Genomic DNA, 10000 nt, shown 5'->3' with positions numbered 1-10000 from the left:
GGGGGAATAATAGCTTGTCGGAGATTGACGGCGGGAGGGAGGAAGGGCGAGAGGGGGGGGGGAGAGGTTGAACGAGATGAAACAAGTTAAACTCTACCCCCCCCCCCCCCCCTTAATCACACATCAAAATCGATTTCCAACTACATCCAACAAATAATCGTTTTTTCTCCTTTTCTCTTCGCTAATTTAAAAAAATATTCACGCCCGCGATCATAAACAAAATAAGAAAAACGGAAAACCGAAGACGTCGATCGTTCGCGTAAGCCCGCCGAATGAATGCGCTTGCATACGGATGCCGGCAAGAAGGCGAAGGCGGGGTCCCGGATGAAGGGTCGAGTTATGAGCTCTCATTTGCCGTAAACAACACATTTAATTCGTCCACAACTCCCCTTGCCTGTTTGAAAGCCTCGTTAAATGCATTCTACCTCCGCCCCTTCACTTTCACACTCATTATCGCCATTACCATTCAATTGTTTGTTTATTTTTTTATCGTCGAACGAAGACGTGGGCAGAAAGTACGAAGGAAAAAATAAAGCGTTGCTACTAGCTTTGCAGTAGCCGTCAACTCGGAACTGTAGAAGGATGTACTATCGAATATTAGACAATTTGTTAATGGTGTACACATATTTCTGGCTGGATATCTTTGTATTGCCGATCCGGTAGGTAGTTAATCGCTATTCACTCTGTTTATCTGCCTCTGTCTCTATCTCTCTACGTGTGTGTGTTATCCGGCCTTGCCACTGCTCTGTAATTACAGTAATGAAATGGATTTCCTGCTTACTTATTAGATTTTTACAACATCGTTCTATCTGCGCTTTGTACTCGTTTGTGGCCTATATTGTCTTAAAAAAAAATAGGTTTATTGCCTCTTGTATCATACCGTATCACGCAGACTTTTTATGCTATTAGCTCATACATTTTACAGGCTAATAAAGGACTTCTTTCAAGTTTCATATTAATCCTTTTCTTATTTTGCGTTATATACTGACATCTTTGATTCCTTGGGTGCCAACTATAAACCCTTTAGATTCACGTTTTAATATACCGGTATTACATATCACAAAACGACCCAGAGCTGGTTGCGCGCGCGCCATTCTCTTTGTTTAATGTTCCACATTCTTTTCGTGTTCGCCCGGATCACGGGAGAATGCATTGTCTAGGTACGAATTTGTGCTCATTTTAACACACACACACACACACACACACACACACACACACACACACACACACACACACACACACACACACACACACACACTTATACAAACATACATACGTAAATCTCTGTCTGTATGATTCGTTTACTTGTGTCCTTGTGACTCAATGATTGCACCGTAGTTTTTAAATCCAGGTTGCGTTGTTGTGGTTTTGTGACGTGTGTTTTGACTGGAGTTGAGGTCGTCAATCACTCACCAACTCACTCCCTCTCCTTCTCCCTCTCCCTCCACCCCACACACAAACACACACACACACACACACACACACACACACACACACACACACACACACACACACACACACACACACACTCATTTTGCCACCTCATCGCGAACTAATGCCATCGCCTCTAGGCCTACCAAGTCGTCTCGAAGGCTCTCAATCATCCTCTCCTCTGCTCCCCGCCCTCCAATCACAGCCGCCCGCCTCCCACGGATTAGGGGGGAGGGGGAGACAAGAAACGGGAGGGAGGGGGAGAAGGAGATGTTGGGGGAGGGAGAGGGGAAGATGTGGGGGGAGGGGGGAGGAGAATGAAATGTAGGAGAGTATTAGGGGAGCAAAATCCGAGGAAGAGGGAATGAGTACGTGCAACGGAGGGGTATAGATGGGTGAGAAACGAGAAAGAAGAGAGAGAGAAGGCTGAAGGGGAGAAGGGGAGAGGGAGAAGGGGAGAGGGAGAAGGGGAGAGGGAGAAGGGGAGAGGGAGAAGGGGAAAGGGAGAAGGGGAGGGGAGAGTCCAAAGTGTGTATCCGCTACATTCACCTTGCTCGTAATTGCTAGGGCAAATCTTATCATATGGAGCCTGCTCTCTATCTCTCCCCTCTTCCCTCCTTCCCTCTCGCTCTTCTCGTATCCCCCTTCTCCACATTCTCCCTCTCTTCCTTCCTCTTCTCATACATTTTTTTCCTCCCATTCTCCCTTTCCCCGATCCACGCTCTGCCCGTTACTCAGTCACGTCACGTAGGAAATATGAAGTGATGGACGATGGGTATAATTGAGGGTGGAGGTGGGGGTGGGATGGGGTTGGGGGAGGGGGAGGAGGGGAAGAAGAAGTAAAAGTAGCAGTAGAAGTAGAAGTAAAAGTAAAAGTAGAAATAAAAGTAGAAGTAGTAGAAGAAGAAGAAGAAGTAGAAGCAGAAGAAGAAAAGAAAAAGATCAACAATGACAGCGATGACGAAAATGAGGAGGATGTCGGAAAATGAGGAGGAGAAGGAGGGGGAAGAGGAGGAAGAAAGACGGTAAGAGGAAGAAGAGGTAGTTCAGCGGGTAATTAACCTCTGCCATGCTACCGAAAGACAACACGAAACCCTTCATTTTCCCATTCCTTCCTCCTCGTCGGTTGCTAATTCCTTATTATCATGGATTTTCTCTCTCCCACTCTCTTCTCTCCTTTCTACAAATCTTTGCTTATAATTCTTCTTTTCTCTTCTCAACTCTTCAACCGCTTCGTCTTTCCTATTCTCACGATCACTCTCCTCTATTTTCAACCACGTTTTCCTCCTCCTCCCCCTCCTAATCCTTACTTCTTCTCCTACTTCTCCCTCCTCCTCGTCCTCATTTCTCCCCCTTTCACCTCCTCCTCCTTCTCCTTCTTCCTCCTTCTCCTTCTTCCTCCTTCTCCTTCTTCCTCCTCCACCTTCTTCATCCTAATCTTTACTTCATCCTCACTTCCTCTTCTTCCTCATCCTTACGTCTTCCTTCTCCTTCTTCCTCATCCTTACGTCTTCCTCCTCCTCAACCTTCCTTCTTCCTCTTCCTCCTCCTCCGCTGCAGCTCGTCATCACCTCGTCGCACGTTGGGCAGAGGTGGCGCAGCTCGGCCTCATTACAGCACGTGCCCAAGCGTGTAATTTCAGCCTGTAATTCATGTAATTTACGGAGCGCGGTAGACTAGGCCGTAATTATAGGCAGGAGACCGAGCAGGACGGGAATGGACCAACTGACCTCTCTGTCAATCTCTATTCCCTATTATTTTTTTGTTCTCCGTGTAGGTCTGTTTCTTTCTCTGTCTCTTTCTGTTCCTTTCCGCGTCCTACTGGAAGGACTTTAACGAGATCTTCAGGACGGCAGCAGGAAATGGTGCCCTCCTCGTCCTCCTCTCCTCTCTTCGTCTTTCTCTCCTCTCTTCGTCTTTCTCTCCACTCTTCGTCTTTCTCTTCTCTCTTCTGTTCCTCCTGCTCCTCGCTGTCGCCCGATCATTTCACGTGAGAACAACAAACGCGCCCCTTCCTCTTCTCTACGTGACTCCTGCGTAGGCCTACGGGAGGGCGTGTCTTCATAACTGCTTACGGTCATTAAAGGGCCAATATCTAAGGAGGGCGAGGAACACATGGGGCAGGAAAGGGGGAGGAGGATTAACTAGCATTCCAAGTTCTATTGCAAATGTTCAGTCTGTCTGTCTTTCCTCCCTCCTTCCTCCTCATTCATCTCCCCCGTTCTGGTCCAAGCACCTCGCGAACCGCTGCGGGAATCTCGCCAGAACCTCTTTCCCGCGCAGAAACACTCATTTTCGCGCTTTACGACCTCGCCATCACGAAGCACCGACCCTTCCCCCTCGCGGCCTCCCTCGCAGCGTCCATCGGCGCTCTGTTACGCATCGCCCTCGACGATCTCCGTGCAAGCGATCGAGCTGCTGCTGCGGCGGCGTCCGTCTCAGGGGCCCCGCTCGCTCCTCCTCCCCCGCCGCCGTCACGACCAAGCGCTCCGCGTCCGCCTCCGCCAGATAAATAGAACATCCCCTGTCGGCGTCTGCATGGATATTACTCCTTATCCTCCAATGCCCGCCGTAATTACCCTGACTGACAACCGCATTATGCTAATGCAACATGGGGCATTAGCAAGGCATATGCCCCGCGAGCGTCCCGGGGTGCGAGCCGCCCCGGAGATGCTCGGCCGCACACAAAACGTTCCGCGCAATAAATCAATGCATGAGCGGCTTCGACAACGACGTGCGCTCGATAAAACAGCCCCCCCCCCCTCCCCAATCACACCCCTTCCTCCTTCTCGGTTATGTTTCCCCCTCCTCTGAAACCCTTCTCTCTCTCTCTCTCTCTCTCTCTCTCTCTCTCTCTCTCTCTCTCTCTCTCTCTCTCTCTCTCTCTCTCTCTCTCTCTCTCTCTCTAAATATATATATATATAATTACCAGTTCTTGGGTTTTTAATTCACAAACGATAGGTTAATCCATTTAAAATATATAAGGTTAATACAACGAAATAGCCTCGTGGGATTTAACGTAAACCGCTACATGGTAATACACGAAAAAGGAAGAGAGAGAGACAGGAGAATGGACTGAAATATGAACACGCGCCGGTATCAGAAAGAAGCAAACAGCATATGGTACAGCTATTACTCCCACCCCCGTGTAAAGACAATAAATAAATAAAACAGCCTGCAACAGCCTGGGTCCCGCCTTCAACGCCACGCCGACACCTGGGAGACGCACGCGCTCGACCAGACGCCCTCACGCCCTCGCACCCTACTCCTCCTCCTCCTCTTCTTCTTCTTCTTCAACTTCTACTTCTTCATCTTCATTCACCTCTTCTTCTTTCGCATCTCCCTACTCCTCGTCCTCAACTCCTAATTCTGCTTCCTCCTCGTCCTCCTCTTCTTCTTCAACTTCTTATTCTTCTCCTTCTCTCCCCCCCTACCTGCACAGCCGAGACGCGCACGGACCGACATAAAAGCCCAATCGCGAGCTACCAACCCCCGATGCTTCCCGGTCGCCAGCTGGGACACTGGCGGGGCCTGCGTCCACGTCGTTCCAGGGTGATGTCCCGCGGCAGGGCACAGCACCGGGCATCGGCAGCATACGGGCGAAGCTAGGTGATAGCGGGCACGTAGCGGGTTATAGTGGGTAAAGTCATAGCGGTTTGTAGCAGGTAGAGTCATAGCGGGTCATCATGGGTAGAAGGGTCGTCGTGGGTAGAGTCACAGCAGGGTCGTCGTGGGCAGAGTCGTCGCCGGCCAGTTCGCGAGCTCCCCGTCGCCATCAGTAGTCATCGTGTGTTCGGCGATAATGGTCCTTGTCCGTTGTCGAGGAGATTACGGAATGAAATAATTATGGATCCTCGTACTTTTTCTTTTCCTACTTCTTTTATACATATATATAGGGTATATATATACATGTATATGTATATATATGTATATATATGTATATATATATATATATATATATATATATATATATATATAGCCGCGATTGAGGATTTTGAATGCAAAATTGTATTATCTACATGACAAACTGAAGTCTCATTCAGGAATGGCTTCGTTTATATTACAAAAGACCCTCTCGAACAACTCAAACGAATTAATAAAATAGTAACATTAAGTAATTACGAGATCACAAAAGCCTCCACACCAACACTACAAGAAATCACCCCACACAATACACTTTAACGCCTCTAAGACTTGCTATTTTTCCCAACACTTATCAAACACTCCAGAGCTGCTCAGGGGAAAGGTAAGCCTCTCTACGCCCTCTTAAATATATTTTAGGTAACCCTGCACCCTCTGCCGCCTGTTGCACGCCATGTTGCAGGCCGCCCGTACACCTGGGACCCGCGTTTCTCCTGCTGACAATATGTCGCGCCGCCTCGCTCTTATCTCTCCGCCGGGGTTACAATTCGACGAGGCCGACGTTCCTCTAATTATTACGATAATGTATCTGTTTTGGATGCCCTGCGCGGAATCAGATGATGCAGCGCCGCGCGGTCTTCGCAAGTATATAGCGTTGCGTCATTTGTATAATTCTGAGAACTTGGTTATGGAGAATCAATTCTGATTTTTTTTTTTCAATATACATACCGGGCAATTTACAATTTCATTGACTAAATCTAGTCCCGACACGACACCTGAGCATCACACAAACTAACTACCGAATAAATAACAATAGCAGCACACAATGCAGCGAGAACACGACACAAGGACCAGGCCCCAACCAACCACGTGTGCCCCAAGCATATGGCGACGCGACGAGAGAACCAAAATAGCCACCGAGGGTCACCCCCTGGCACCCGAGGAGAGGTCACGGGAGCCATGTGTGGTGCGCTGACCTAGCACTGAGGTGAAAAGTAGACAGCCCATGACCTCAGCCTAATGTATAGGCCTATGTGCCTCTCGCAACTAACTGCGAAGAGGAAATCGAAGCGCCAGGTGCTAATCGAATTGACGGGGATTAGGCGGTATCCTTGGCTGTATCTCCGAGGAAAGGTTTACTTCATGTCTTGGGTAATCTACTCCATTTGTGTAATTCATTTCATTTCATTATCATTCTTACTCTTATTGCGAGAGAATGTGCGGTTTGAGACAACTCGATACTATATAAGTTTCCAAGAAATATGGACACTTATAATCACGTACAGAGAAACAAATAGCGACCGCCTTTTAGTAGAAACTTGCACCACCTACATTACAAGTCACATCGTGAACTGACAGACAAAACATGATTCATCCCGTCCTCTTTGATAACTTCGGATATCTAACAATACGCACACAAACAGACACACACAACCACCCCACTGCATCCCCGCGCATGGAAGCCAGCCCGCGCGCGCCCATCTGCACCGCCGCCCCAGAGCATCGATACATCTCCCCCGAAAAGACAATGAGACAATGATAGAGGCCTGATGTGTGTCGCCGTCCCAAGAACAACCCGATGGCAGCCAGATAAGCCCGTTATCACAATGGATGCCTGCTTCCCGCTGCATCTCAAGTAGGCAACGATTATTACAGATACCGAAGAGGCTTGTTAAGCAATCAGCTGAGGGGGGAGGGAAGGGGGAGGGAAGGGGGAGGGAAGGGAGAGGCTGTTTGCCGTGATACACAATGCTTGATGGCTTATTTGTTTACCTGGGCAAAATAATAGGAGCGATAATGATGACAATGATGGTGATAATAATAATAGTAATAATACGAATAGCAATAATGATAATAATAATGATAATAATAATGATAATAATAATGATAATAATAATGATAATAATAATGATAATAATAATGATAATAATAATGATAATAATAATGATAATAGTAATGATAATAATAATGATAATAATAATGATAATAATAATGATAATAATAATGATAATAATAATGATAATAATAACAACAACAACAATAATATTAATGAAATGCTCAACGAGGCCAGGCCACCACAACAACTCCGTATCTCGTGTCGACGTGATATGGACAGCATAATTTGCCCATTTTGAATACAATTGTGATACAAATAACTGGGGTGTAGAAACCACACAAAAACAAGAGTAAATCTCCGAACTCGACTACAGGAAATACTTTTCATCAAACCTCAAGCCTACACAAAGAAAAATACAATACAGTTCCTCGTATTACCAACCTTCTAAGAATTTATACAGTATTGAATGAAACACTGAAACAGGAAACTACCTCTTTACAACAGAAAAAGCGCCGGGCAATGACAAAATTTACGCAGATATACCAACACACCGACGTATTTCAAGGGTCATAAAACGTATAATACATGTATATAGTTTCGACAAGTGTAAGTGTATTGAGGTGGTGAGCGCTGAGGCGAACACACTCGCCCACACACACACAGGCAGCGGGTTCCTCAACAAAGCTCTGGTGTAAAACTTGCAATACTTATAAACTATTAAATTCTTCATTATCAATATTATTTCATGAGTTTCGACTAAGATTTATAATTAACTGATTTCATCAAAAGGCTTTATTTCCAAATTGGTATAATACGTTGTCTTGAAGATTTTTTGAAATTACTGCACAATGGAATTATTAACTCGACTAATTAATTTCATCAAGAATAAATGTTACATGACTTTCATATTAGACAAATGTATCTGAGTTTAAACAAGATTACGAAAGGGTGGATTTCAAAACTTACCTAACACATCTTGGCGTAGGGTAATCCAGTGTAAAAATACAATATATATCACTTCACACTTTCAGGCAATGGCGTATTGCCTCAATATTCCAAAAAATCAATATTTAAAAGCTTCCAAATCAGAAGAGCTGTTTCTCCTCTTCGTCAATTTTCTATCCACAATTAACACAATAAAAAAACCAAGACATAGACTTGGGTTGTTGTTTTTTTCTCTCTTCCAAACCACACTTCTTTTCTCTCTCCTCTTTTTCCACGTTTCACTTATACCAAACGCCGGAGAAACAGAACGCCCCAAAATAAACCGAGAGGGCACACAATATCTTCCTTGCGGGAGAACACTCTAATATATTCACAAGAGCCGTATGGTCGATGGCTTGGCGGAGCGGCAGTCACACGCACCCTCTCGCTCGTCACCTACTCGTCATCTCTGAGGCAAAACTTGTTTCCAGCCAAGACCTCTTGCCTCCTTCTTCGCCCCAGGCATCGGCTGGGCCCTACGGCGACCCGCGCTCTCCACGCTCTATGATTCTCGCTCTCCGATACGCACTGCTCGGTCGCGATTTGTTTTAAGGGCGAAATACAGTCGGTTTTAAAATGGTTATACTGTAGTTGTTGAGATATTGGGTATAAACTCCTGATTTTGAAAGGGATGAAGCGATAAATTTTGAAATCTAGCACTCCGCGCGTACCCGGCGCGGACAAACATAGCGGAGGGGGAACTGGAGGTAATCTGGCTGGCTCAGGTACGCTCAGGTTCATAGCGATGGGGGAATGTGGACTCACTCATTAAAATAATCTTAAGAAGTGCGGCTTCATAATTCTGAGTTATAGATATTGCAGCGAACGTCTCTGTAATAAATAAGAAAACAACGTTATGCGAATCTTGGTCCATTCTGGTACCCTATCGTGTGGGACCAAGCAACCACTCAGCGAATGGTTGTACTTCATACGAGGCTCAATTCTAACAGTTACTCATCAATTCGAAGAACTTCCCACAAGAACCGTTAAATATCAGTCTTTTATTCAGTTTCAAAAGTCAAATTCCTCATGCTTCCTCTCCCCCACATTAGCACTTGCATGGCCGCTGCATTTCTCTCGCAGTCAATAAGTAACGGAATTCCGCTCAGCTAAAAAAAAAATGTAATTGTTGCGAGGGGATACGTGCGCCCGAGTCTTCATTCAACTTAGCACCTTCAGACGACACACACACTTACATATATATGCTTATGCTCTTGCGGACACACATGCACGCAAATTAGGAATGTATGTATACACGTAGACGTCACATGCATACCTCTACAGCCTAATATTGACACGAGAGTAGAAATACGCGATGACCCTTGTCCACCAGATACAAATGCAAGCACCATATAAATCTCTCTCTCTCTCTCTCTCTCTCTCTCTCTCTCTCTCTCTCTCTCTCTCTCTCTCTCTCTCTCTCTCTCTCTCTCTCTCTCTCTCTCTCGCACACAAACACACACACACCTCCCCCTCCCCTTTCACCCTCCGACACCCCCCCTCCCCCAATCCACCCACACACAAACACACCTCCCCTTCCCCCTCCCCTCCCCCCATATACACACATACCAACAAGCACACGCACGCACGCCAATCGATACCGAAGCCTCCCATTTCGGTAGCTTATCGCTCCGCCATTTCTTTTCCCAGCAAACAAATTGTCGCACAGGTAGCGTCCCCTCCAAGTCGCCCATCAGATAATGGCGAAGAAGCCCTGAATCATCAGTTTTATTACCTACGTCGCCCCTGGAGAGAAAGTGGGAGGGTGGAGAAGAGAGGGTAGTGAAGAGGGAGAAGGGAGAGAAGGAGAGAGAATGAAGAGAAGGTGGTGGAGAGGGAGAAGGAGAGGGAAAGAGAGGATGAGGGAAGAGAAGGTAGGTGAGGTAG

At 46.4% G+C, this 10000-nt stretch overlaps 1 protein-coding gene across 4 annotated transcripts in view; it reads right to left on the bottom strand.

The window, feature by feature from the left end:
* Positions 1-8533, bottom strand: part of LOC125046409 (epidermal growth factor receptor-like) — a 69836-nt gene extending 61303 nt beyond the window's left edge. For all 4 annotated transcript variants that reach the window (XM_047644182.1, XM_047644184.1, XM_047644183.1 and 1 more), the window contains exon 1: positions 8096-8533. The gene's annotated coding sequence lies outside the window, so the exon portion shown is untranslated. The remainder of the gene's footprint in view (positions 1-8095) is intronic.
* Between the last annotated feature and the right edge of the window lie 1467 nt (positions 8534-10000).

This window comes from Penaeus chinensis, chromosome 39 (assembly GCF_019202785.1).
Source record: "Penaeus chinensis breed Huanghai No. 1 chromosome 39, ASM1920278v2, whole genome shotgun sequence".
Lineage (NCBI taxonomy): Eukaryota > Metazoa > Arthropoda > Malacostraca > Decapoda > Penaeidae > Penaeus > Penaeus chinensis.
Note: the sequence above shows the minus strand (reverse complement) of the source record. Positions and strands in the feature narration are given on the sequence as shown.